The 26,171-nt window shown below is 42.4% G+C and overlaps 1 long non-coding RNA gene across 2 annotated transcripts in view; it reads left to right on the top strand.

Annotated features, from left to right (window-relative positions):
* The window catches only part of LOC148147483 (uncharacterized), a 67,028-nt gene extending 43,195 nt beyond the window's left edge, over positions 1-23,833 (top strand). For both annotated transcript variants that reach the window (XR_015759633.1, XR_015759634.1), the window contains exon 3: positions 23,701-23,833. This is a non-coding gene — a long non-coding RNA (uncharacterized LOC148147483). The remainder of the gene's footprint in view (positions 1-23,700) is intronic.
* Positions 23,834-26,171: the final 2,338 nt, after the last annotated feature.

The raw sequence follows: 26,171 nt of genomic DNA, 5'->3' as shown, positions 1-26,171 counted from the left end.
CTAATCTAGACTCTGGTTTCCAGCATCTGCAGTCCTTGTTTCTACCTCGTTGATTTGAACCTGAGTGCGAGTCCTCTTGCAAGGATGCCTGCCTTGAAGAAGTTTTCCTCCTCTCTCTACAATAATCTCAGGGAGTCTATTCTATGCTACTTTCTCCCCACCCCCACACCACTCTCATTTATTTCTCCACCCTACCTCTATTCCTGATGAAGGGCTTTTGCCCGAAACATCGATTTTCCTGCTCCTCGGATGCTGCCTGACCTGCTGTGCTTTTCCAGCACCACTCTAATCTAGACTCTAGTTTAATAATGGCAAAGAAGTGACCAGATCTTCCAGTTCAGGTTTTTTCTAGTTTGGTTTCGCTGTAACAGTGAGAAGCTGCTGCTGTGCAGAAAGGTTCCAAGCTTCAGCAGATCTTCCTGAGTAACTTTTATCACTGAGATCTCTTTGGAATTTCTTCTCTCCTGCCTGTGTTTGAATTTACGTTTTGTCAAGGGGTGTGTTTATGGGATGTTACTGGATTGGGACAGCTCCTTTGTTAAGCTGCTGTATCAAGTCAGTTAAGATTTTCAACAGGAGAAAGTGAGGACTGCAGATGTTGGAGATCAGAGTCAAAAAGTGTAGAGCTGGAAAAACACAGCCGGTTACGCAGAACCAAGGAGCAGGAGAGTGCTTATGCTTGAAATGTTGACTGTCCTGCTCCTCGGATGCTGCCTGACCAGCTGTGTTTTTCCAGCTCCACACCTTTTGACTAAGTTTTTCAATAGTTGAGTTGTTCTAAGTTCTGTTTTCTTTTGTTTGTGTTTCAATAAATTCAGTTTTGCTTAAAGCTGTGTGGTTTGACCAGCTGCGATACACCTGGAATATCCACTTCATATCTGTCTTTAAAATAAGAAAAGACTAGGGTCAAAACTACCTTCTGAAGATATTTTGAGGGGGTCTGGCCTGGTCCATAACACTCTCTATTTCCACCTCCAGGTCACCAGTTGAACACCTGGTACCAGCATCTCAGAGCACACTCACAGCTAGCAGTCACATTCACTCCATATCCACAGACATTGGCATTGAACTCTTGCAAGCCTCTCCTCATCATCATGGCACATTTCTGAACTGCTTGAATCGTATTGCTGCCCACAGATTGTCCTAGCAGCTGACACTGTAACGTTGTTGTAACAGGAGGAGGCAGCCAGCTCATAGGTTGGAGCAGGCTGCACCTCAGGGCTACTCACTTACCCACACGTTCACTTTGTGCCTTATTGGATGCTCACAACATCCCTGCCATTGTCTCCTTACAGCAACGTTACTGTCTGTTCCAGGATATCTGAGAGTTCATCCAGGTATGGTGTGTGGGAGAATTGGGCTGGCATTACACAAGAAGGGGAAGGGTAGGTAATTAATGAGATGAAAGACATAAAGAATTATTAGAAAAAATACCTTTTCTTTTCTACTCACAATGGTACATGGGCATCGCTGGCTGGCCAGCTATTATTTGCCCGTCCACAGTTGCCCTCGAATTGAGTGGGGGGGCTAAGCAATTTCAGAGGGCAACCAAGAGTCAACCACATGGCTGTGGTTCTAGAGTCACATGTAGGCCAGACGTGGTAAGGATGGCAGATTTCCTTCCCTGATGGACATTAGTGAGTTTGATGGGTTTTTCCTGATAATCAGTAACGGTTTCATGGTCACCAGTCATTCTGATTCCAGAATGTTTTTTAATTGAATTCAAATTGCACCATCTGTTGTGGCAGGATTTGAACCTTAGCCCCCAGAATATTATCTGAGTTTCTGGATTAATAGTCTGGCAATGATACCACTAGGCCATGATCTCCCCTATTTACTCACAAATCACAAGCAAAATCCTACTTCTCTGCCCAAACCACACACACATTTTAGACCCAGACACCTTGGACTTGGTTATTATCCTTAAAATACTTGAAGCTTTCAGCCTGAGTACCTCTCAGATTTGGCCGATAATTTACCAGCCTCTATGTGGCTGGACCTCCAGTAAGAATTGTAGGTCCATTAGACAGGTTGACTGTTCCTGACTCTCCATCTTTATTTTAGATGTCCCCAGACCAAGATCACCCAGATCTTGCTGGAATACCCACAATCCCTAACGTGCTGGTCCAATGATATTGGATTGTTAGCCTCAGCCAGACTTACTAATCCTGCTCTTTCATACAAATTTCCTTCAGTTTCATCCCCATTTACAATGGTGCATATCAACTGTATCACTACCACATCAGGTATTTTCTTGTTGTCTATGCTTTCCAGGATGGGTTATGGTTAAGGTTAGGAATCTTCCTTGGTGTGTTTCACACACATTCAAGCCGAGAGTGATCGGTGAAATGACCATGCAAAGAGTAGAGCAGTTCAGATGATCAGGTCACAATGGTCTAACCATCTCTCCAGCTGTTTGGAAATAAGATGGCAATGACACCTGGCCACAAGATGGACAAGGGTTTGAGTTACCCATTTCATTCATCAAAGGGATTTCATCAGGCCAGGTCCAATCCCATTTGTATGTGGTGATCAATCTCTTGATTGCATCAGGTAATGGCAAGTGATGGCTTTTCCCTTCACCGTGACCCATTATAGCAGTTAGACAATGTTAAAGCCCTCATCCTGAGCCACTTGTCTTTTACTTAATCTCTGGATTTAACCCCTTACTGGAAGGCTCAACTAAGATTAACAATTATTTTACAGGACATACATCCATGTCTTTTAAACTTTCTTTTCATGGTCTATAATTTCGCCAGCTGGAAGCGATACCGGTCTCACAATCACCATTTGTTGGCACTCACATGGAGTGACTATTTATCAGCTCAAGACTGAACATTGTTTGGGTCCTGCTGCACTTGGACACAAGTTACTTCAGTATCCAACGAGCTCTGAATGGTGCTGAACTTTATGCAATCTCTATCAGTATCAAATATTATTGAATGAAGGCCACCAATCCTTCCTGATGGTTTAAATTACTGATACCATGTAGGGACGCATACCCATATGATGTCTTAAGAACAAATGGTGATAAGATATAGAAACAGAATGAGGCCATTCAGCCCATCAAGTCTGGTTACCCATTTGAGCATGGCTGACATGTTTCTCAACCCCATTCTCCTACCCTCCCCCCACAAACCCTTGATCCCCTTACTAATCAAGAACGTATCTATCTCTGTCTTAAATGCACTCAATGACTTGGCCTCCACAGCCCATTGCAGCAATGAGTCCCACAGATTCCCCACCCTCTGGCTGAAGAAATTCCTCCTCATCTCAGTTCGAAAGGGTCGTCCCTTCACTCTGAGGCTGTGTACTTGGCCCCTAGCCTTTGCTACCACAGTCACAGAGTCATAGAGATGTACAGCACTGAAACAGACCCTTTGGTCCAACTCATCCATGCTGACCAGATATCCTAAATTAATTTAATCCCATTTCCCAGCATTTGGCCCATAAACCTCCAAACCCTTCCTATTCAAGTGGAAACATCTTCTCTACATCCACTCTATCCTGTCCTCTCAGCGTTCTGAAAGCTTCAATGAGATCCCCTCTCATCCTTCTGAACTCCATCGAATGCAGACCCAGAGTCCTGAACCACCAACCCCTGGGATCATTCTTGTAAATCTCCTCTGGACCCCTTCCAATGCCAACACATCCTTCCTTAGTTATGAGGCCCAAAATTGCTTATAATATGGTCTGACCAGAATCTAAGCAGTATATCTCTGTTCTTGTATTTTAGCCCTTTTGAAATGAATGCTAACACTACATTTGCCTTCCTCACTGCCAACTGAGGCTGGTTAATCTTTAACGTGATGAAGAAGCAATGCTTCGGAAGCTAGTGCCTCCAAATAAACCTGTTAGACTATAACCTGGTGCTGTGTAATTTTTAATTTTGTCCATCCAAGTCCAACACTGGCTCCTCCGCATCATAACCTTAAGAGAATCCTGAACTAGGACTCCCAAGTCCCTTTGTACTTCAAGTTTATTTCGTAGAATCCCTTACAGTGCATATTGAAGTCATTTAGCCCATTGAGTCTGCACTGACCCTTCGAACAGCATCATACATAGACCTACCCTCCCCACCCTATCCTATCCTTGTAACCCCATGTTTTCCATGGCTAATCCACTGAGCCTACACATCCCTACACACTATTGGCAATTTAGCATGGCCAATCCACCTAACCTGCACATCTTTGAACTGTGGGAGGAGCCAGAGCACCCAGTGGAAACCCACGCAGACACGGGGAGAATGTGTAAACATTGCACACAAACAGTCACTTGAGGCTGGACTGAACCCAGGTCCTTGGTGTTGTGAGGCAGTAGTGCTACCCAGTGTGCTACCATTCTGCCTTACTGTTCTGAAGTCTTTCTCCTTTTAGAAAGTAGTCCACGCCTCTATTCCTCCTACCAAACTGCATGACCTCATACTTTTCCACATTGTATTCCATCTGCCACTTCTTTACCCATTTTCCTAACTTGCCCATGTCCTTCTGCGGTCTGCCCATTTCCTCAGCACTACCTGTCCCTTCACATATCTTTGTGTCATCTGCAAATGTAGCAACAATGCCCTCAGTCCTTCATCCTCATCATTAACGTATAACTTGAATAGTTGTGGTCCCAATACTGATCCATGCAGAACTCCATTAGTCACCTGCTGCCATCCTCAAAAAGACCCCGTCATCCTTGCTCTGCCAATCAGTCAATCCTTTACCCATACCACTACGTAGACCCTAAAGCCATGGGCTCAAATCTTATTTAGCAGTCTCCTGTGCAGCACCTTGTCAAAGGTGCTCTGGAAATCCAAATACATCACTTCCACTGGTTGTTTCATCTAAATTGCTCATTACTTCCTCAAAGAATTCTAACATATTTGTCAGATATAACCTCCCCTTGACAAAACCATGCTGACTCAGCCCAACTTTACCATACACTTCCATGTGCAGCAGCCCATGCTTAATGATGGACTCTAAACTCTTCCCAATGACCAAGGTCAGGCTAACTGGCCTTTAGTTTCCTGTTCCTCCTTTCTTAAACAGAGGTGTTACATTAGCCATTTCCAATCCTCTGGGACCTTCCCTGATTCCAGTGATTCCTGAAAGATCACCACAAATAGCTCCACAATCCCCTCAGCTATCTCCTTCAGAACCTGGGGTTTAATCCATCTGCTCTGGATGATTTATCCACCTTCTAGCCTTTCAGCTTCCCCAGCACCTTTTCCTTAGTTATGCCATTATAATCGTCTCTTCTGGGATTCTCCTGAAGTTTGGTCTCTGCTGGTGTCTTCCACTGTGAAAACTGATGCAAGTATCTGTTCAGTTCTTCCACCATTTCTTTGTTCCCCGTTACGACTTCTCCAGCCTCACTTTGCAGTGGTCCAATGTCTACTCTTGCCTCTCTCTTATTCTTTAGATATCTCACTATTGCAATCTTCTTTCTATGTTACTTGCTTAGCTTACTCTCATATTTTATCTTCTCTCTGCTTATTGCTGTTTTGATTATCTTCTGTTGGTTTTAAAGACTTCCCAATCCTCTGGTTTCCCATTAATCTTCACTATATTGTATGCTTTCTCTTTTGCTTTTATGCTGTTTCTCATTTCCCTTGTCAGTCATGGTTGCCTCTTCCTCCCTTTGGGATGTGTCTTGTTCGTTGGGATGAATTTCTGCTGCGTCTCCTGAATTACTCCCAGAAACCCTTACCATTGCCACTCCACCATTTTCCCTGCTAGGCTCCCCTTCCTGTCGGATAGCTTCTCTCCTTATAAACAGTGAATAGCTTTATTACGTAGTAATTAATAGCTGGCCACATTGCATCAGAGATAGATTATGTTCTCTTGTGGGATATCAAGATCAACTTGAAGGTAAATATATAGTACAAGTTTAAATATGAGTTATACAAGTGAAGTGTAATCATTGAAGCATTATATATATACTGGTGACAACAGGGAGACCCAATAGGACATTGGGAAACTGAGCTGTAGTGCTGCCCAGGAACAGTTCTTTATATCATGATGGAAAGAATTTATCATGTGATATCAATTAACTCTTTCAGATCTAAACTGTCTCATTAGCAAACATCCTCATCTTGTAATGGGGCAATATCATTGATGAAGCAAGTGAATATGGTCAGACTTAGGACACTCCCTTGACAAACTCCTGCAGAGATGGTCTGTCTACACTTCCATCCTCCAACAGGATACTCTACGATCTTTCTAGAACAGAGGCCTAAAACAGACCGCACCAGCCACCAGCTTCCTCCACCTGCCTGAACTTGTTCACTCACTGAACAATTTCTGCTTTATCGTGTTTTAATTGCTCCGAATAAAAGATGTGGCTGTGGGTAGCACACACATATCCCTTGTTATGCCTGCCATTCTGTGTTGCTTGTGGAACATTCATTGTTCCAGTTCTACTTGGGCCCCCTCCTCCCACAACTCTTTTTCTGATGTATTAATGACAGCATCAGTGCCATTGCCTGGTCTAAACTGCAGCTTGACCAATTCATCAATTTTGCTTCCAATTTCCCACCTTCCCGCACCTTCACCTGGTCCATTATCTGACTCTCGCTTTCTCTTCCTTGGCTTCTCACTTCCACTCAAGCAGGATAACCTCACTCCAAATATTCACGACGAACCTACCAATTCCCACAGTTGTACTTCCTCATACCATGCTTCCACTTCAATTTCCCAGTTACTCTGTCTCCTTTCAATTTGTTCTGATGATGCTATAGAATGTCGAACATAGAAAAGTACAGCACAGTACAGGCCCTTCAGCCCTCGATGTTGTGCCAAACCTTTACTCTACTCTAAGATCAGACTAACCCACATATCCTTCATTTTACTATCTTCCATGTGCCTATCCAAGAGTCGCTTAAATGTCCCTGCTGTATCTGACTCTACTATCACTCCATTCACCCACACTGTCCATGTAAAGAACCTACCTCTGATATCTCCCCAAACCTTCCTCCAATGACATAAAATTATGCCCCCTCGTGATAGTCATTTCCTGGGAAATAGTTTCTGGCTATCCACTTTATCTATGCCTCTCATCATCTTGCACACATCTATAAAGTCACCTCTCATCCTTCTTCGCTCCAGTGAGAAAAGCCCTAGCTCCCTCAACCTTTCTTCATAAGACATGCCCTCCAGTCCAGGCAGCATCCTGGTAAATCTCCTCTGCATCTGCTCTAAAGCTTCCATATGCTTCCTCTAATGAGGCGATCAGAACTGAATGCAATATTCCAAGTGTGGCCTATCCAGGGCTCTACTGAGCTGCAGCATAACCTTGCAGCTCTTAAACTCAATTCCTCTGCTGATGAAAGCCAACACATCATCCGCCTTCTCAACAAACCTATCAACTTGGGTGGCATCTTTGAGGGATCTATAGACATGGACCCCAAGATCCCTCTGTTCCTCTACACTATCACCCCCACAATACCACCACCCCCCCAACCCCCCACCCCCACACCCCCACACCGCCACCAGCCCCAGCTAACCTGCCCTGCTCCCTCTACCACCCCCAATGTCTGGTTTTCCTGAATTCGCTTTCAGCAGAGCTGACCTATAAGCTACCATTAATATTTACAATTAGCATTACCTCTGCACCAATCCCTCTTCAACCATCACCATTCCCTTTGCCTTTTGTCTTACAATGCCCATGATCTCTAATATCCCTTACTCTTTGACTTTCTTTGACCTAGCCTTCTGTTCCACTTCCTCCTTCCCACCTACAGTTAAAAAGCCATTGCATTTCCACCGCCATATTGGATCAGACATCTTAACTCTGTTTCTTTCAGCACAAATTCTCCCAGACCTGCTGACTTTTTTCAGCGCTTTCTGTTTTTATTTCAGACTCCCTTGTTAACTTGAGCTGATGCCAACATATATAGTACTTCTTTTCTACCAATTTCCGATTCTTTATGTCTATACCCCTCCTCTGTGACACAACGCAGACGACACTCTATTCTAGACAAATGCAAAGTACTCATCAAAGATTTTCGGCCATCTTCTCTGACTCCTTAAGAAGATTTATTTTCTGTACTTCTCCCATCCTTTTCTAATGGTTCTTTTTATACTTGATGTGTTTAGAAAATATTTTGAGTTTCCCTTTGAAGTTGTTCAGTAATCTTTTCTTGTCCTGTCTGTTTGTTCTTCATACATCCTTTCTCAATTACATCCTACACTTGCAGTGTTCTGAATGCATATTTATGGCATTCCGTACCTGGTATTTTCTATAAAAATCCTTCCCCTGATTTATTTTAATCTCTAGTTCCTTTATCACACAAGAGTGCTCAAGTTTTGGATGTTCCGCCTTTCCCAACTAAGGAAAGATGTTTGTTTTTCATTCAATCCTTCCACATTAAAGGGCTGCCATTTCTCACTTACTAAATAATCATTGCTTCCAATCCATCTGTACTGGACCCTGCTCAAAGAATTAGCTTTCTTCCAACAGATATTTGCAAGTTCAACTTTCCTTTGTATTTTGTCTGTGACTATTTCGGATCTAATAATATTATGATCACTGTTGCCCAGATACTCTCCAACTGTGACACACTTCACCAGCATACTTTGAATCCTTAGAACTAGACACATCACTGATTCCTTCCTCATTACATTAGAAACATGTCAATTAAGGATATTATCCTGTACATGTTTTAGGATTTCTTCACCATCTTTACTCTATTTCTTTTTGATTTTGGTCAGAAACATTGAACTGACTTTACAGTTCTAATACTTCCCTTTTTGGAGATGTGGCAGCAGATTTTCTCCTCTATCTCCTACTCTTGGATCTATCGTAAACATCCAACATTGCACCAGCTCAGTTTATTTTGCTTATTTCTGACCAAGTAGACTCAGTCTTTGAACACTTGAGAATATCATTCTGCACAGCTGTAATGTTACACTTGGTCAATGCTCCATCTCTCTCTCTCTCTCTCTCATATATTTTATCCCCAATGTCTCCTGAGCACATTATAACCAGGAATATTCAGTTCCCATGCTTACCTATGTTTAATTCGGATCTCCATAGCAATGACAGCAACTTTGAATTATTTAACACTTTTAACATACCAAAACCTTCCAAGAGACTTGACAGGAGCATTAAACATCTAAGTATGATTCCAATCCTGCGAATAGGTATTAGATCAGACAAAAGCTTGGTCAATTCAGTCGGTTTGAAGAAGTAATATAAAGAAAGAAAGTGAGGTGGAGAGACAGAGAGGGATAGAAAGGGCATTCCAGAGCCTTGGGCCTAGGCAAATAAAGATAGTCAACCAAGGTGGGGCTGAAAAAGCTCAGCAGGTCTAGCAGCATCTGTGAAGAGAAATCAGAGTTAATGTTTCCAGTCCATGACCCTTCCTCAGAACTGATGATGGCTAGGAAAATGTCAGTTCATATGCAGAAGATAGAATGGGGGGAGGGGGTCAGGAGTAAATGATATGTGGGTATATAGCTCAAAGAGAGAGAAGAACACTTGGACAGACAAAGGAGTGGCTGGGAGGGTGAATAGCTGTTAATGGGGACTGTTAGTGGCTGACAATGTGATAACAAGACCTGGTGTGTGTGTGGTAAGGGGATAGGACATGGGAGAGTTCAGGCCCTCAAGTTATCAAACTAGATATTGGGTTCGGAGGGATGCAGGGTCCCCAAGCAGAAAATGAGGTGCTGTTCTTCCAGCTTGCGCTGGACTTTGCTGGAGCACTGCTGCAAGCCTGAGACAGGGATGTTGGCCAGGGAACAGGGTGGTGTGTTAAAGTGGCAGGCAACTGGAAGCTCAGGATCTTGTTTGTGGGCAGAACGTAGATATTCTGTGAAGCGGTCCCCCAAGTCTATGCTTCGTTTCCCCTGATGTAGAGGAGACCACACTGGCAGCAGCGAATGCAGTTGACTAGATTATGTGAAGTGCAGGTAAAGTGCTGCTTCACCTGGAAGGTAAATTTAGGCCCTTGGATACTGAAAAGGGAGGAGCTAAATGGGCAGGTGTTGCACCTTCAATGGTTACAGAGGGCGGTGCGATGAAGCTGTTGAGGGGGAGTGAAGGAGGAGTGGACCAGTGTGTCTCAGAGGTAACAGTTCCTGCAGAAGATGGACAAGGGAGGGGAGGGGAATATGTGTCTGGTAGTGGTGTCTCGCTGGAGGTGGCAGAAATGGCGTCTGATGATCTTCTGATTGTGGATGCTGGTGGAATGGTAGGCAAGGACAAGGGGACCCTTATCGCTGTTGCAGGAAGGAAGAGAGGGGGGTGAGGGCGGAAGTTTGGGAGATGGGTTGGACCCAGTTAAGGGCCCTGTCGACTACAGTGTTGGGGAATCCTTGGTTGAGGAAGAAAGTGGACATTTCGGAAGCTCCCTTATCAAAGTTGTATTTGTACAAGAGGCTGGAGTTAGAAGGGTGAGGAATTTGTATCTATAATGCATCACCTTCTATCGCCTCAAATTAACACACACACATATTCCAGAATCACACTCATCTGCTTTTGGTACATCCATCTCATTTTCAACTAATTCTGCACTATTCTCTGATCAACTGTTATTTCTCTTCCTTACACTCAGACAACCTTGTCTCTCCCTACTGCTGCTGCCTCCTGACACCCTTCCCCCCTGCCAAATTAGGTTAATTTTCTAGTAAAATCCAGAAGAGGGTGGGGATTTTTAAATACCTCTCTTTCAAAAGAAAAGGGGAGGGCTTATTCAGGCCAAAAACCTTTCCTGTTGTTAGATTCCTTCCATTCACATTTGCATTTCTAATTCATTTCTTTCATCATCGCCCTCTGAAATGATTAATGAGTTCCTGATGGCAACACAAGATATTTTCTGGTAATAATGTTTTGCTCCATTCACTCCCACATAAAAGAACATCTGCACTAGTTCCTGTTCAAAAATACTTCAAAAGCGCAATGAAACAACACCCACCTGCGGGTCATCTTATTGGACCCTCCTACGCCCGTTCGAAATCTTGCATTAAGGCCAAGTAAAATCGGATTTAACTTGTTTGGAGTTTCATGCAAAATCCATTATACGTTTCAGATGAGTAGTCAACTTTATTGGAAATTTTAAATGTAACCTGCTTCTTAATATGCACAAAACGCATCGTTGGTCTTTACTGCGTCCTTGCCAAAGTAAAATCTCCTTGTTTTTCAGGCCATTTTTCCTCCTGATCTCTAGGTCTTCACTCCTTCAGAATCAGATGATGATATGGGAAGGTACATGACTAATGATCTTTAACACAGGGATCCACATGCACTTGGTTGAAAGAATGGAGAAAGATGAGCTACACTAAATCAAGGTTTTGGTAACACCATTGATTGAATTTGGCTTGTAAGAGAGACATCTTGCTGAAGTTCTTTGTCTGGCACTCATCAGGAGGAAAGCAAGAGCGCCAAATTTCAAATGACCACAACAATTTATACGACAGGAGAAAACAATAGGGATCTAGAGTCATAAAGTTGGAGGATCATACAGCACAGACATGGACCTTTCAGTCCAACCAGTCGATGCTGAACATAATCGCAAACTAAACTAGTCCCATCTGCCTGCTCCTAGCCCATATCCCTCTAAGCCTTTCCTATTCACGTACTTATCCAAATATCTTTTAAACTTTGTAATTGTACCCACATCGACCACTTAGAGTCATGTAGTCGTAGAGATGTACAGCGTCAAAACAGACCCTTTGGTCCAATTTTTCCATGCCAACCAGATATCCTAAATTAATCAGATCCCTCTAAACCCTTCCTAATCATATACCCATTCAAATGCCTTTTAAATGGTGTAATTGAACCAGCCTCTACCACATTGTCTGGCAGCTCATTCCATACAAGCACCACCCTCTGTGTGAAACAATTGCCCCTTAGGTCCCTTTTATGTATTTCCCCTCTCACTTTAAACCTAAGCCCTCTAGTTTTGGACTCTCCCACCCCAGAGAAAAGAACTTTCCTTGAGAAGTGTAAAACAATTGCCTCTTATGTCTTTTTTAAATCCCTCTCCTCTCACCTTAAAAATGAGAAGCTATCCCAAGTTCCTTCAAAAATAGTAGAGGGCTTGAACATGTTACTTTCTCCGTGACAATGCTTCTGTCAATCAGCATTGCCTTGCAAACCAATCAAACCCTTTCCCCCTGCAATATAAATTGTCGTCATTGCTTGAAATGTGGCATTCTTGCATTTGTCCTGATGAGTGCATGTTGGAAGGCTTCAATGGCACATCTCCCTTTTAAGAAATAAATCAGAGGTCAACAACCTGTGACTGTGGAGTCTCATGTGGCTCTTTGGCATCTCATTTGTAGCTCCTGTCTAATGATGTTAATATCACCAATTTGTAACAGTGTGATAACGCTGAGTCATCAATGTTTCGGATCCTATCAGGCTACTTTACAACTGCATCATGAAACAGCAAAAAAAGCAGTTTTAGAGGACACTTCTTTCTCACACACATACGTAATTTAATCCAGCCCAGGTGCTAGGAAGACTTTCTCCTGGCTCACATCAGCATTACATTGATCAGTTTAAGATTTGATTTGACTTTAATCGAAAAAACATTTGCAAATAAATGCATGATGCTCCCTAAAATCTCAATGAGTATTTGATTTTTTTTCTTTAGAGATGCATATGCCTACAACCTGTTCCTTTTGCAACTCTGAATAATTTTTACTTTGAATTAACCATTTTTTAAAGGAATGTCTAAAGCAACCCACTGCAGGGATCGCAAAGCTGACATAAAAAAACAGAAAATACTGGTTATCCGCAATGTCTAAGGACAGGGACTAAGTTAACGTTTCTGACTGAGAGTAACTGTGAATAGGCAGTCATCATGCAATGTATTGTATTCCAAAAAGAATTTTAAAAGCAAGTTGGACAGGAACTTGAGAATAAACTTCCAATCATGGACAAGCAACAAGATTCTGGGGCAAAACATGGCCGCCCTTCTAAAGAACTAGTGCCAGACAATGGGCTGAGTGACTTCTTTCCATGCCTTAAACATCTATGATTCAACAGGAGGAGCTTGGAAACGATGCGGGAAGAACAGAGAGGATGTGGGGCATTGCTGTTAACCTCTCACAAACAAAGACAATTCAGATTATTATAGATAAGACTGCAGTTCTCTGAGAGCGACATCCATTCATTAATCATCCTGCTTACTCTCCACAGAATCTGGTCCCAGCTCTCAGTTCCGTCTCATTTCCTTCCAACTAATTTGCTTTTCAAGCTCGCAGCATTTAATTCTCTCTTCCCTGCCACACGTGGGGATTCACAGCCCTATCTCAGTCAATAGACAATCATATCTAAGAGCAGCAGGTCACTGACAAGAAGCTAAGACTTCATTGCTAATAATTTTGTCTTAATACATCTTTCGGTACAGTACTGAACTAGGGTCTGAAGTATTTTGGAAATGTGGGGGTTCCAAAAAAAGAACATTCTGACCATTTTAAATGCTGTACGCAGTTCTGCTTCAGTTGGGAGATAATCACCAATTTGTTTTGTCCACTAATCCAAGCCTTCCATCATGTTCCTGTCCCGAATAAGAAAATGCAAATATAGAAGAAAAAAGAACAGGAGTGGGTCCAACACTCTCTCTGTCAGGGGGAAGCTGCCTCTCAGCATCCATCCCATCAATCTGGCCAGGAACTTTATGACTTTCAATGGGATGCCTTCACATTCTCTTGGAATCTGGACGATGTAGGCTCAATGAACTATGCTTGTACTTATACAGCAGTTCTCCCATCATGTAACAATGAAGTTCTATCTATTTTACAAGTTAAAAATCACACAACGCCAGGTTATAGTCCAACAGGTATATTTGGAAGCACTAACTTTCGGAACGCTGTTCTTTCCCTGGAAGCTAATGCTTCCAAATAAACCTGTTGGATGATAACTTGGCATTGTGTGATTTTTAACTTTGTCCACCCTAGTTCTACACTGGCTCCTCCAAATCATATTTCAATAGTGTAGGCATACGCATTCCTACAGGAAAAATAAAATACATACTGAGATTCTAAAGAAAATTGTGCATTTATTTGGAAATGTTTAATGTGTGTGTGTGTATTTGTCCCTGAGGATATCATCAAGAATAGAATGCTTTGGGGAAGCCTGTTTATTGCTTTCCACAGAACTCGAATGTTCATTTTAAATAACCCCTCCCACAACAAGCTTCGACTTCCCCAAACACATACCCCACACCCCAACCAGACCCCACCCCCCATTACTGGCTAGCTAGCTCTTCTTTATATACACATTTCAGTATAATTAATTATTTAATTCTCAATGTACCTTATTACGTCTAACTCATCGGTTCTGAAGGGGCATGCAGGTCAGTCCAGGGAAGGACAGCAGTTTCCCTTCCCTGAAGCATATTGGTGGACAAGGTGGGTTTTTAATAGTGATCAACAGTGGTTACATGGTCACCATTAAACAAGCTTTTATTTCCTTGAGTTCAAAGTTCACTATGGTGGCATTTGAACCCATGCCCTCATGGACACGAATTAGGGACTTGTATCTGACCTTTGCTATTGACTGAAGCACTGCTGCAAAATCTCATTGACCTTGGACAATAAGCCATTCAGGAAATGGATCCTTTAGACTGCATGTCTTTTACACTTTGATAGCTTCCCATGTACTCAATGTTGGTGTGTTATGGAGCAATATCTGCACAGTCGTGATGATTGGAGGTGGAGATTGAGCACTTCAAATCCTGGGATACTTGTTTTGGTCATTGTTATGTCCAACCTCGTTCTCGAGTGTGAATTAAATGTGTCTATTTTTCATTAAATTTCAAAGTTATCACTACTTCATAACACGTGAATGTTCAGTAGAATATACAAAGTAGATTTTTTTGATTTTTTTTCTTGGACTGTCACTTTCTTACATTGTGCACTTAACGTAATCCCATTTGATGCACATGGGCCTCTCACTGTGGGCTGAAATTATAAAATAAGGCATTGGTTCCCATGGTAATCAGTTCTCGTGTGTCCTTTCCCTCAGTATAACAATGCTCCATTGAAAGACTATGTGTGATCATAATGGGATTTTTTTTTGTGTCTTGCTCTACACTGTAAGATCCAGTCCACCTCTAGTTGCCAATAGCGACCAACATTATCAGTGACTGTAAAAAGCAAATGATACCCTTGGGCAAGCATCTGAACCATAGCAATGAATGTAGAATTGTTATAATAATTTTAAATTATTGCATCTCCTTCCTGTAGTAAAATATGTAAATGTTGCTTGATGTTGGAATTAAATTCTGTTTAATTTTATTGCTCTTTTTTGCCTCTGATTGAAAACAACAGAGTCACTCCCAGGAGCCGGTTGTAATGACAGTTCAGTTATAGAAAATGCTGATCTTAATGGAAATCACGGGCGAATGTTTAGGTCACTTTCTGTGGCAGACGGTGAATACACAACTTAATTGAAGATGACGGTCCAGGAATTGCTTGATGCTGCGCCTGCTTCTCAAACATACAACGAGCGCCAAGTGTACAACGTAGCAGGCTGAGCCCACATTCCACTCTGGAAGTTATCTGCCTGCTATATCGGAGAAGAGGTCAGCCCCGCCTTCTTCCATCCCTGCAAACTACCTCCATACTTCCAACCTCCCCTGGTCTCCAATGTGTTTACATTGAGCTGTGTATTTTTATGACATGCTCCATGACACCTTTGGAAGAGGGGAGGACGTTTAATCAGGTTGACATGTTATCATCTTCCTGTCTCCAATCTTGATTAACTCAGTGGTTAGAAAGGCCTGCCTATCTTCCGACTACTCCAATGCCCACTGAGGCCCTTATATGGGCAATTAGTACCCCCTAGAATTCCTTTTCCACATGCAGGTGGTGTAGGACCGTTCGCAGTTGGTCCTGTCGGTATGCTGGGAGAAGACAAACAAATCTGATGGGCTGATGGTGCTCTCCTGCCAGTGAGGGGCTAAGGGTAAGAAGGGGTATAGAAAGGCTGTTCCTTCATTGATCAACAAACTCAGCATTAGTAAGTGTGTGGTGGGATCAATGACAGCCAATCCAGTGTCCATGTACAGACCCACATCCTCCACTTCTTGTAAAACCTACCCTGGAAAATGCCCCCGGCATCAAGTCACCCGTGCCCCGGGATTCAGTAAAACACTACTTCCTGGATGATGCCTCAGAGCAAAAGAATTGCAGTTCTCTGATTGTCCAGCAGTAGTTAGCAGTCTCAAAATTCCTGCTCCTTGGAGCCTTAATCCTATGGAAGTCTTTCCATTGACCTCCCAACTTTTTAGTGCACAATCCAGACAATCCTAGGTAGAGGCAGCAAGGGTCTCTTGTCTGATAGGCTTGTGGTTTTCTAGATGTTAATCCATACACCACAGAGCATTAGGCTCATATTTAGCCAGATATCTGGAAGTTTATAAACAACTAGTGGTGTATGCTAATACGCGAGAAAAATGTTTATCCTCAACAACCTACATTCTGAAGAAGGATCACTGGACCTGAATCGTTAACTCTGCTTCCTGTCCACAGATGCTGCTGGAGTTTTGTATCTGTTGCAGATGTGGCCATCTGTGTGGATAGACTTTGCCTAGATTTAGCAACTTGAAACTGAACTTCCATGAGCCATCAATACCAGATGAGTTGTATTCATTGATAGTGTGTGTGGCCTCATGGGCTGCTATATCTCCCTCTCTACCATTACTGTCAAGCCAGGGGATTAACCCTGGTATATCAGAGAAATCAGGAGGGTATACCAAGAACAATACCAGGAATAGGTAAAAACTGAGTGAATGAAAACAGCATATAATAAATAAATAAGTAGATAGATAGATAGATAGATAGATAGATAGATAGATAGATAGATAGATAGATAGATAGATAGATAGATAGATAGATAGATAGATAGATAGATAGATAGATAGATAGATAGATAGGAGATCTCTTGCCAACAAATCAGAGGTAAGCTTGACAGTCCAGCTCCAATGCTGGTGGATAAATAAACATCTTGCTGAAGATGTAGACTCCACAAATATTCCCCTCTTTATATTTGGAGAAGCCCAGCGTAGCTGTGCAAAAGACAAGACTGAAGTACTTATACCATCTTTTGCAAGAAGTGCTGAGTGGATGATTCATGTCCGCCTTGAGGTATTTACCTGACAATATGGAAAATTGCCCTGTGCACAAAAAGCAGGGCAAATGCTACACAGCCAGTTACCCCCTATCAGTTTACCCTTGATTGTCAGCAAAGTGATCTAGGGTCCATGACAGTGCTATTAAGCAGCCGTCTCACAAATGGGTTCCACCAAAATTACCCAACTCCTGGTCTCATCATAACCTACGTTGAAACATGGACAAAAGATATCTGAACTCCAGAAGTGAGGTGAGAGCAATTCCCTTTACTTTGAGGCAGTTTGGATTGAGCATGACATCAGTAACCCCAGGAAAACTGGAGTCAATGGGAATCAAGGGGCAAGCTCTCTGCTGGTAGAAGTCAGAGCTAGCACCAAGACAAATGGTTGTGCTTCTTGAAAGTCTGTAGGAGTTGCTCAGGGTGATGATCATAGTCCAACCATCTTCAGTTACTTCATCAATGACTTTCCCTCTATCGTGAGGGCAGAAGTGGGGCCATCACCAAAATGAGGTTGGCATTTGCAATACCTACTTTGATCTCTTGCCAGAAATGTGCACTCAACATGAGCTGAGGATCACCAACGGTTTTTCACCTTCCTACCCTTAGCAAGATGTCATTCTATGCGTTGGCATCTCATCAACTGTCATCGCTTGGCAGAGGACAGAAAGGATATGCAAGTAAAGAGAGCCATGTCTGGCACTAACTGCTGGGTTGAACACCATCTTATCTTTTCAAAGCTAAGTATTAAGATATATCCCCCCAGGGCAGGAATGTCCAGAAGCATCTCAATGCCTCAAGGCTCAAACTGGCAGTTGTGAAGAAATCTCTCTCCGAGGAACTCAGGAGTTGGCTGCATACAGCAACACTGGCAATTCATGGACCCTGAGGTATGTATTGTCCTCCATGTTTGAGAGACCTTGATCCTACACTTTGTATGCATCAAGGTTTGCTCAATTAAGTCTTTGAGGTGGCCCAGAAACTACTGGAGGAATGCTGAAGAAAAGTCACACTGGACTCGAAACATGAACTCTGCTTCTTTGTCCACAGATGCTGGCGGGCCCATTGAGTTTTTGTTTTAATTTCTTTTGTTCCATTTCTTTTGCTTTTCTCGGAAAAGAAGTATTGTTGATATGTGTCTTCAGTATGAAAGCACAAAGCTTAGTGAAACAACTACTCTCCAGTGCCTGCTCACAAAGATTAAAAAAAATGCATTTGGCTGAATTTAAAAGAAAAGTTTTGAGAATTAGCACCATTAGAAGTATAGGGAATCAGTACTGATAGCGAAATGGTGTTGGGGAAATTGAGGTTATTGAAGGACAAGTACAATTACAACATTTAAAAGGCATCTGGTTGGGTAATGAAAAGGAAGGGTTTAGACGGATATGGGCCAATTGCTGGCAAATGGGACTAGATCAGTACTGGAGATCTGGTTGGCACAGACCAAAGGGTCTGCTTCTGTGCTGTGTATCTCCATGACTCTATAAAAATAAATCCCCGGGGCCTGAATATCTATATAAGGAAGAGGCATTTGAAATAGTGGTTGCACTGGTGGTCATCTCCAAAGATTCTAGAGTCTGGAACAATTCCTACAGATTAGAGGGTAGCTAATGTAATCTCACTATTTTAGAGGGTTAAGAAGGGAGGCAAAGAGAAAACTCAGTGTAAAGACCAGTCTGCCTGATATCGGTATTGGGCAATAGTGGTAGAGTCCATAGTGAAAGGATCAATAACTGAAAATTTGGAAAACAGTGATAGGTTCAGACAGAATCAACATGAAAGGGAAATCACTTTGGCAAATCTATTGGATGTAACTAGTGGAGTTGATGAGGGAGTGCCAACAACTGGAGTTTATTTGGAGTTTTATAAGGCTTTTGTCAAAGGCCCACTAAGAGATTGGTGTGTGATAGTAAAGTACATTGGATTGGGGGTCATGTATTGACAAGGATAGGGAATTAGTTGGCAGACAGTAAACAAAAAGCAGGAATAAGTGGATGGTTTTCCAAATAGAATCATAGAATCCCTACAGTGTGGAAGCAGGACATTCAGCCCATCGAGTTCACACCATCCCTCCAAAGAGCATCCCACCTAGACCCACCAGCATTTCCCATGATTAATCCACTCGCCTCCACATCCCTGGGCACTATAGGCAATTTAGAACGGTCAATCCACCTAACCTGCTCATCTTTGGACCCTGGGAAGAAACTGGAGCACCTGAAGGAAACCCATGCAGACATGGGGAGAATGTACAAACCCCACACAGACACTTGAGAGTGGAATTGAACCCAGATTGCTGAGCACTATGAGGCAGCAGTGCTAACCACTGATCCACTGTGATGGCTAAATGGCAAGGAGTGACTGGGGGGTACCACAGTGCTTGAACCCCAGCTATTCACAATATATATTAATGATGTGGATGCAGGAACTTCATGTAATACCTCCAGATTTTCAGATGATATGAAGCTGCCTGGGAGAATAAACTTGTGAGGAGAATGAAGAGATGCTTTGGTGTAATTTGGACAAGTTGAGTGAGTGGGCAAATGCATGGCAGATGTACCATAATGAGGATAGAAGTGATGTTATCCACTTCAGTAGCAAAAACAGGAAGGCAGATTATTATCTGAGTGGCTGTAACTTGAGAGAGGGGAATGTGCAATGAGACCTGGGTGTGCTCATACACCTGTTACTGAAAGTAAGCGTGCAGGTGCAGTGAGAGGTGAAGAAGGCAAATGGTATGTAGGCCTTCACAGCAATAGGCCTGGAACATTATGAGCAGTTTTGGTCTCCTTATCTGAGGAAAGATATTCTGGTTGTAGAGAGAATGCAGCAAAAGTTGATCCCTCGGATAGCGGGACAGACACACAAAGAAAGGATTATATTCACTGGAATTCAGAAGAGTGAAGGGGGAACTCATAGAGGCCTACAAAATGCTAAAAGGACGATATGGTTAGATGCAGGAAAGCTGTTTCCAAGGGTGAAGAGTCTAGAACCAGAGGCCATAATCTAAGGATACAGGGTAAACTGAGTAGGACTGAGATGAGGAGAAATTTCCTCACCCAGCAAGTGATGAGCCTATGGAATTCATTACCACAGGAAGCAGTCAAGGCCAGAATGTTGTGCGGTTTCAAGAAGGAGCTGGACATGTGGCAAAAGAGGTCAAAGGACATGGGGGAAAAGCCGGAAGAGCCTCTTAAATTGGATGATTGGCTGTGGTCTTAATGAATGGTACAGCAGGCTTGATGGGTCAAAAGGCTTACTCATGCTCCTATTTTCTATGTTTCCATGTTTACGGTGTACTACAATCGTAAAGACTGCAAGAGATTCAATGATGCTCTGAGATCTCTCCAGGGGCCCCAGTTCATTGGTTCATCACCAGTCCTTGTTGCAAATGGGTCAACACTGTTCACAGAAAAAGCACAAATTCCAGAAAGCTGGACAGGTTAACATAGTCACAGCATGAATTGATACTCACCCATGAATGCAAAAGCAATTAATGGGTTGCCATAGAATTCTGTCAACTGCTTTTTAAATGATTCCTCCCCATGATATTCAAAAGGATGCATGCAAAAGTGAATGGTTCAGATCTACTGACAAAACGTTCCCAAGAGAAATTGAGGTGATGGAGAACATTGGTCCATCTAGGCCATTCTCTTTATTGACCCTCTTTCAGTGGATCCATCTGCTACTTCACCCACTGCAGAGTTCTCATAGAATTTCTGATATTCCCACAGCGTGCAGCTGGAAGGTGTGAATTAAAACCTCACCAATGAACAAGAGACAACTGAACAGTTATCATTAGGAATACAGGACTCCCAGGAAAAAGCATTGATGCAGTAAACATGCAGCAAGCGACCATTCAAACTGAGCAGCAGGACAGTGCTACAGGAGCTGGTTGATTTAGAAATGTAACCTCGTTTTGGGTGGCTTCCATTCCGTGATCATGGCCAGAGTGATTGAACAAAGTGATTGGAGGATGATAAAGCTGTAGGTGAATGGGGACGTGGGTTCATGTTCACTGGTGCCACATTGGAATGAGATGGTCCCAGACAGCCCAGTCAGAGAGGGGAAAGGTAGGTAGCATCTTGCTCCTCCTCCTCCTCCTCCTCCTTGGCATAGTTGCCCTGGTAGCAGATAGCAGGCATTGAAGATCTCCAGGAGTGAGCGTGGGGAGTGTGGCTACGCATTTAAAAAGGACTGTAACACTGAAGTTTTAACTTTGTTTCTTTATTTTTTTCTATTTTTGTACCTAAGATTTTGTACGTAGGTACATTTGTACCTAAAGTGGCACCAGGAATGATGACATAGTAGACTTTTCACTGTACTCCTGTATCCCTGTACTTGAGTATATGTAACAATAAGATCTAACTCTAATTCTAGTTCTAGTTTCAGCAAGGGTTGTGTTTCCTGATTATGAGGCTGTACTGCATTCAGCAGGCGGGATGGATCTTAATGCTTGTTGTGTTCTGTACCTCAAGGCTCCATTCAATGAAGCTTCTGCTGCTGATGTGACCGTGGTCTACTGAGTCATATTTAAGCACTATCCAAGTGCTGGTGAACCAGTGTCATAAGTCATATGGTCAGCAGATAGCCCTTATTACTCAATAGTTATCATGGTAGCTCAAGTGCAGACAGCACCATGGACACACATAATATAAAGACATTATTGTCTCTGCCAACATAATACTGAGTCGGGACCGATATCACATGAATGTTGAGAGAATGGTATCCCTTTTGGTAATGGTACTGTCAAATTCCAGCATTGTGATCCTTAACACAGAATTTGCACTCTCATACTGAATTGGGAAGAAACATAGATTTGATTTATTTGAAAAGTAAACTCCATCATCAAACTGATAATGTTGACCACACCCTTGATTCAACATGGTGATGCTCAGACTCCTCATGGCTGCTGGTCATATGATGTCATCTTGGTCTTTGACTCATTAGGAGAAAGTGAGGACTGCAGATGCTGGAGAGCAGAGTTGAAAAATGTGGTGCTGGAAAAACACAGCAGGCCAGGCAGCATCCGAGGAGCAGGAGAATTGACGTTTTGAGCATTCCTGAAGAAGGGCTTATGCCCAAAATGTCAATTCTCCTGCTCCTCGGATGCTGCCTGGCCTGCTGTGTTTTTCCAGCACCACTCTTTGATTCATTATCATACTCAACTCTTAAAGCAATACAGCTCTAAAAGTAACAGTATGACAGTACTTGTCAGGCATGATACATAATGCTTGTGTGCAGTCAATTGCAACATCTCCAACCTTGGAATGTGGCCAGCTCTCTTTGCATTCAGGGATTACACTTACACAGCAGTGGACGGAAAACTGGACAACATTGCAAACATTAGCTCTTTCAGTCTGCAGATACATAAGGTTAATGTATCTTCTTCTAGTTCCAAATAGTATCCAATGCTGCAGCATGTAGCAGATTTAGCGAGTAGCTCCTTCCACATTGGTCAAACTCATTGGGAGGAATCTTATCTATCTAATCCGGTGCAAGAATAGATCTCAATTCCATCATGTGTCGACTGGCATGAAGTTATAGGATGAGGCAATGAAGACACTGTTTCCACATTCAACATCCAATTAAAGATAGTGGCCAGGATGCTGAGGCAAGAAGACCAATCACAGGATCCAAAGCAATGGATTTTCGAGCAGCCTCACTTGAAGATGAGTAAATCAGGCAAAAGATTGCAAGAGTGCCTCAAATGGACATGCTCCATCAATGTTATTAAACTTTAGTTGGGGTTACAGCAGGCAGGCCCTCAGTATACTGGTTGAACATTACTTTTCATTGAGTCATAGAGTCATACAACACTGAAACAGACCCTTCGGTCCAACCAGTCCATGCCGAACATAATCCCAAACTAAATTCATCCCACCTGCCTGTTCCTGGCCCATATCCCTCCAAACCTTTCCTATTCATGTACTTATCCAAATGTCTGTTAAATGTTGTAATTGTACCCGTATCCACCACTTCCTCAGGATGTTCATTCCACACGCAAACCACCCTCCGTGTAAAGAATTTGCCCCTCACATCTTTCTCTAAACCTCTCTTGTCTCACTTTAAAAAAGTGCCCCCTCGTCTTGAAATTCCCCATCTGAAGGAAAAGCCAACTATCATCAACTCTATGTATACTTCTCATTATTTTATAAACTTCTATCAGGTCACCTCTCAACCTCCTACGCTCCAGTGAGAAAAGTCCCAGCCTATCCTGTCTTTGTTTGTAATTCAAACCTTCAATACCTGGCAATATCCTGATAACTCTCTCCAGCTTAATAATATCCTTCCTGTAACAGGGCGACCAGAACTGGACACAGTACATCAGAAGAGGCCTCTCTAACGTTCTGTCCAACCTCAACATAAAGGATAATATCATTAATTTTGTGGTCTATTTTCAAAATGGACATCAATGGTTAAAATAGTGATTAATGGTTAAAATAATGACTTAGCGTTAAAATGGTGATTGTTGTTAAAAATGGTGGTGGGGCCAATGTTATAAGAACACAAAGGAAACAGTCAAGTGTCAGGTTAACAATCTGCTCTATTCCCTCCAGGGAAGTTATATTACAGCCTTTAGTTTCCTGTTTGAATTTTAATTGCATCTCCTTTGTCTTCCCTAATTTGTAGTTCTTGACTGAAGGTCATTCACTGATCAACCCCTCTCAGCTCCAGGGAACCCCAGCTCCTCGAATCTCAACTTTGCTGCCTGCAACACCAGCTAAATGTTGATGTGATGCTTTTAGAGGCTTAACTTGGAAACTAGCTGATGGATTTAATAAAGTATTAAAAGAAATTCAACATCAAACGAGCTTTGCATCAGAAATCCTTTCCTCTGATATCCAATTCAACCACGCAGAATTCATGTTGTGTTGTTGAGGGTTTGTTAAATATTCATCTGACAGGCCCTGGCTGTCAATTTGTTCAACAGGAAGAATTAAGTGTCGCAAAAGAGCAGGGTTTAATTCTCCACCTCTACTGCTGCTGCAGAGATCCTGATGGATTGAAAACTAAAACCCCTCCTAAAAATGCAAACTGAGCCCTGGTCTCTCTTCAAATGACCAATATCAACAATGCCTGTTCCCATCTGTCAGGAATTTGGGATTACCAAAGAATAATTTAATCCTGCTGACACCATAGTGCAGTTCTGAATTGTTGGATGTAATGTCTTTCAGATCAGGCACTAAACTGAGAGTCCCTTTCGTTCAAGACCAATGGCTATGTTTTAAGAAGAACAAACAGTTCTCCAATGTCCCAAACATGTATCTCACCTTGACATCACTCCAATAGTTCTGTCAGACTCTTCAAAGGTGGTTCATTCTCGACAAAACTCTTTGAGGTGATGGGAAGATGCTGTGCAGATGTAAACCTACCTGTTTGTTTGGCAAGTTACAGAATGCAGTAGAATACAACAACATCAACAGTAACAATTTCAGTCATACAGAGTCTCTAACATGGAAATATATTTCTAAGGCAGAAAGGGAAGGGGGATGAGAATAAATGGATTTTGACATAAAGGGGATACTGTCACCCAAGAAGTGGCCATGAATGGTGCCAGGCTGAGCCAGCCATGACTGCCATTGATCAGACATAGTGCTGGAAATCCTTACATAAATGCTCAAAAATCTCAAACATTTAATATCAGCAAGGATGACTGATTCATTCTTTCCATTGCAGAGCCCATTCACTTCCTAATTGGGTCGTGCTGCAGTTTCAATTTTTTTCGATGCATTGTTCAAAAGGCGATACTATCAAAGTCCTTTACAATCAGAGAGACTGGGCTTTCCATCCCAGCTGTCAGGAGTAACTTCAGATATTAATTCTAAAGATAACGAATGTTATTCCAAAGTTGCGCAGTAATGAATCCCAATTTATCTGTGAACAATTGCTTCCATCCCAGCGATAGAGAAAAGGTTCATTTTCAGACTGAGGCTCATTTTAATTGTTAATAGGCTGATGTAATACCACAGCTCGGAAATGGCACTTAAACAGACACCAAAAAAAATTTTTCTGATGTTCAATTTGTTCCAGATTAAATTCATTGGCTGTTTCCATGGTCCAGTTAATGGAACTGTCATGTCAGCATACACACATGCTCCTGGAGTTTGATTTACAAGATTAATTTTAACAGAGAAGTTTATCCTGATTTCAGGAGAACTCTGACAATGCACATACTTCAGAAAAATAAACCCAAAACAGATTTGGTTGGGATTTTGGAAGAACTAATATCTTATTGGTTAATTAAATCAACCAAAGCTATTCAGCCTAATGTTAAAAATCAACAATTTACATCCTATGGTGGCAAATATCAAAGCATTAGAATTTCCTGCTTGAGTTAATGAGAGACTGAGTTCACTTGAAGGCTTGAATGAGACATTCAGTAGCCTAGAGGTCAGTAAATTGGCAAATGGAGAAAGCACAATTCCTAAGTTTCAAATCAAATGCTGAACAGGTTAGCAAACTTCTTGACCATATGGAAAGAGCATCAGTTCACATATTGCATAAATACCACATCAATGAGAAGTAAATTATGTTTGGCAAACTCATAATAACTTTTGATCAATATTTCACTTCAAGAATGAATAAAAAACTGGCTAGATCATACTTCAAAAGCAGATATCAACTTCTAGAGGAGTCTGCTGGGAAAAAAAACAAGAGCAGTAGACCATTAAGCCCTTTGAGGCCAGTCCAAATACTTCAATATTTGGATGACTGATGCAGGGAGAATGTAGGGAGCTACAAAGTAAGACAGAGCTGAGTAAGCAGTTGAGTGGCCCTGAGATGCAGCCTGGTCCAGTGTCTCCTCACAGCAGTGTTGCCATGATGGTGGCCATTGGGTGGTAAAGTGCAACTTTAAAATTCAGAAGGGTCCTGCAAGCGGCTTTTAGAGATGCCATGAGATTGGCCGATATCATAAGCCATGGACGTGGGGATGAATGAGGGTAGTGCCCCCTGGAGGCTACCCTGAAACACCATTATCCAAAATGGCAGGCCAGAGGAGTACATGGCAAGCTGAAGTCACCTGGGGGTTTCCATTCTGACTTTCACGTCAGAAATTGTCAACATCTAGCTTCCTCATAGACCGTGGTAGAATATCAATC

The sequence above is a fragment of the Chiloscyllium plagiosum genome, unplaced genomic scaffold (assembly GCF_037043375.1).
Source record: "Chiloscyllium plagiosum isolate Xiang-an unplaced genomic scaffold, Cpla_swu_hap1 HiC_scaffold_16, whole genome shotgun sequence".
Classification (NCBI taxonomy): domain Eukaryota; kingdom Metazoa; phylum Chordata; class Chondrichthyes; order Orectolobiformes; family Hemiscylliidae; genus Chiloscyllium; species Chiloscyllium plagiosum.
This window is presented reverse-complemented; position numbering and strand designations above follow the sequence as displayed.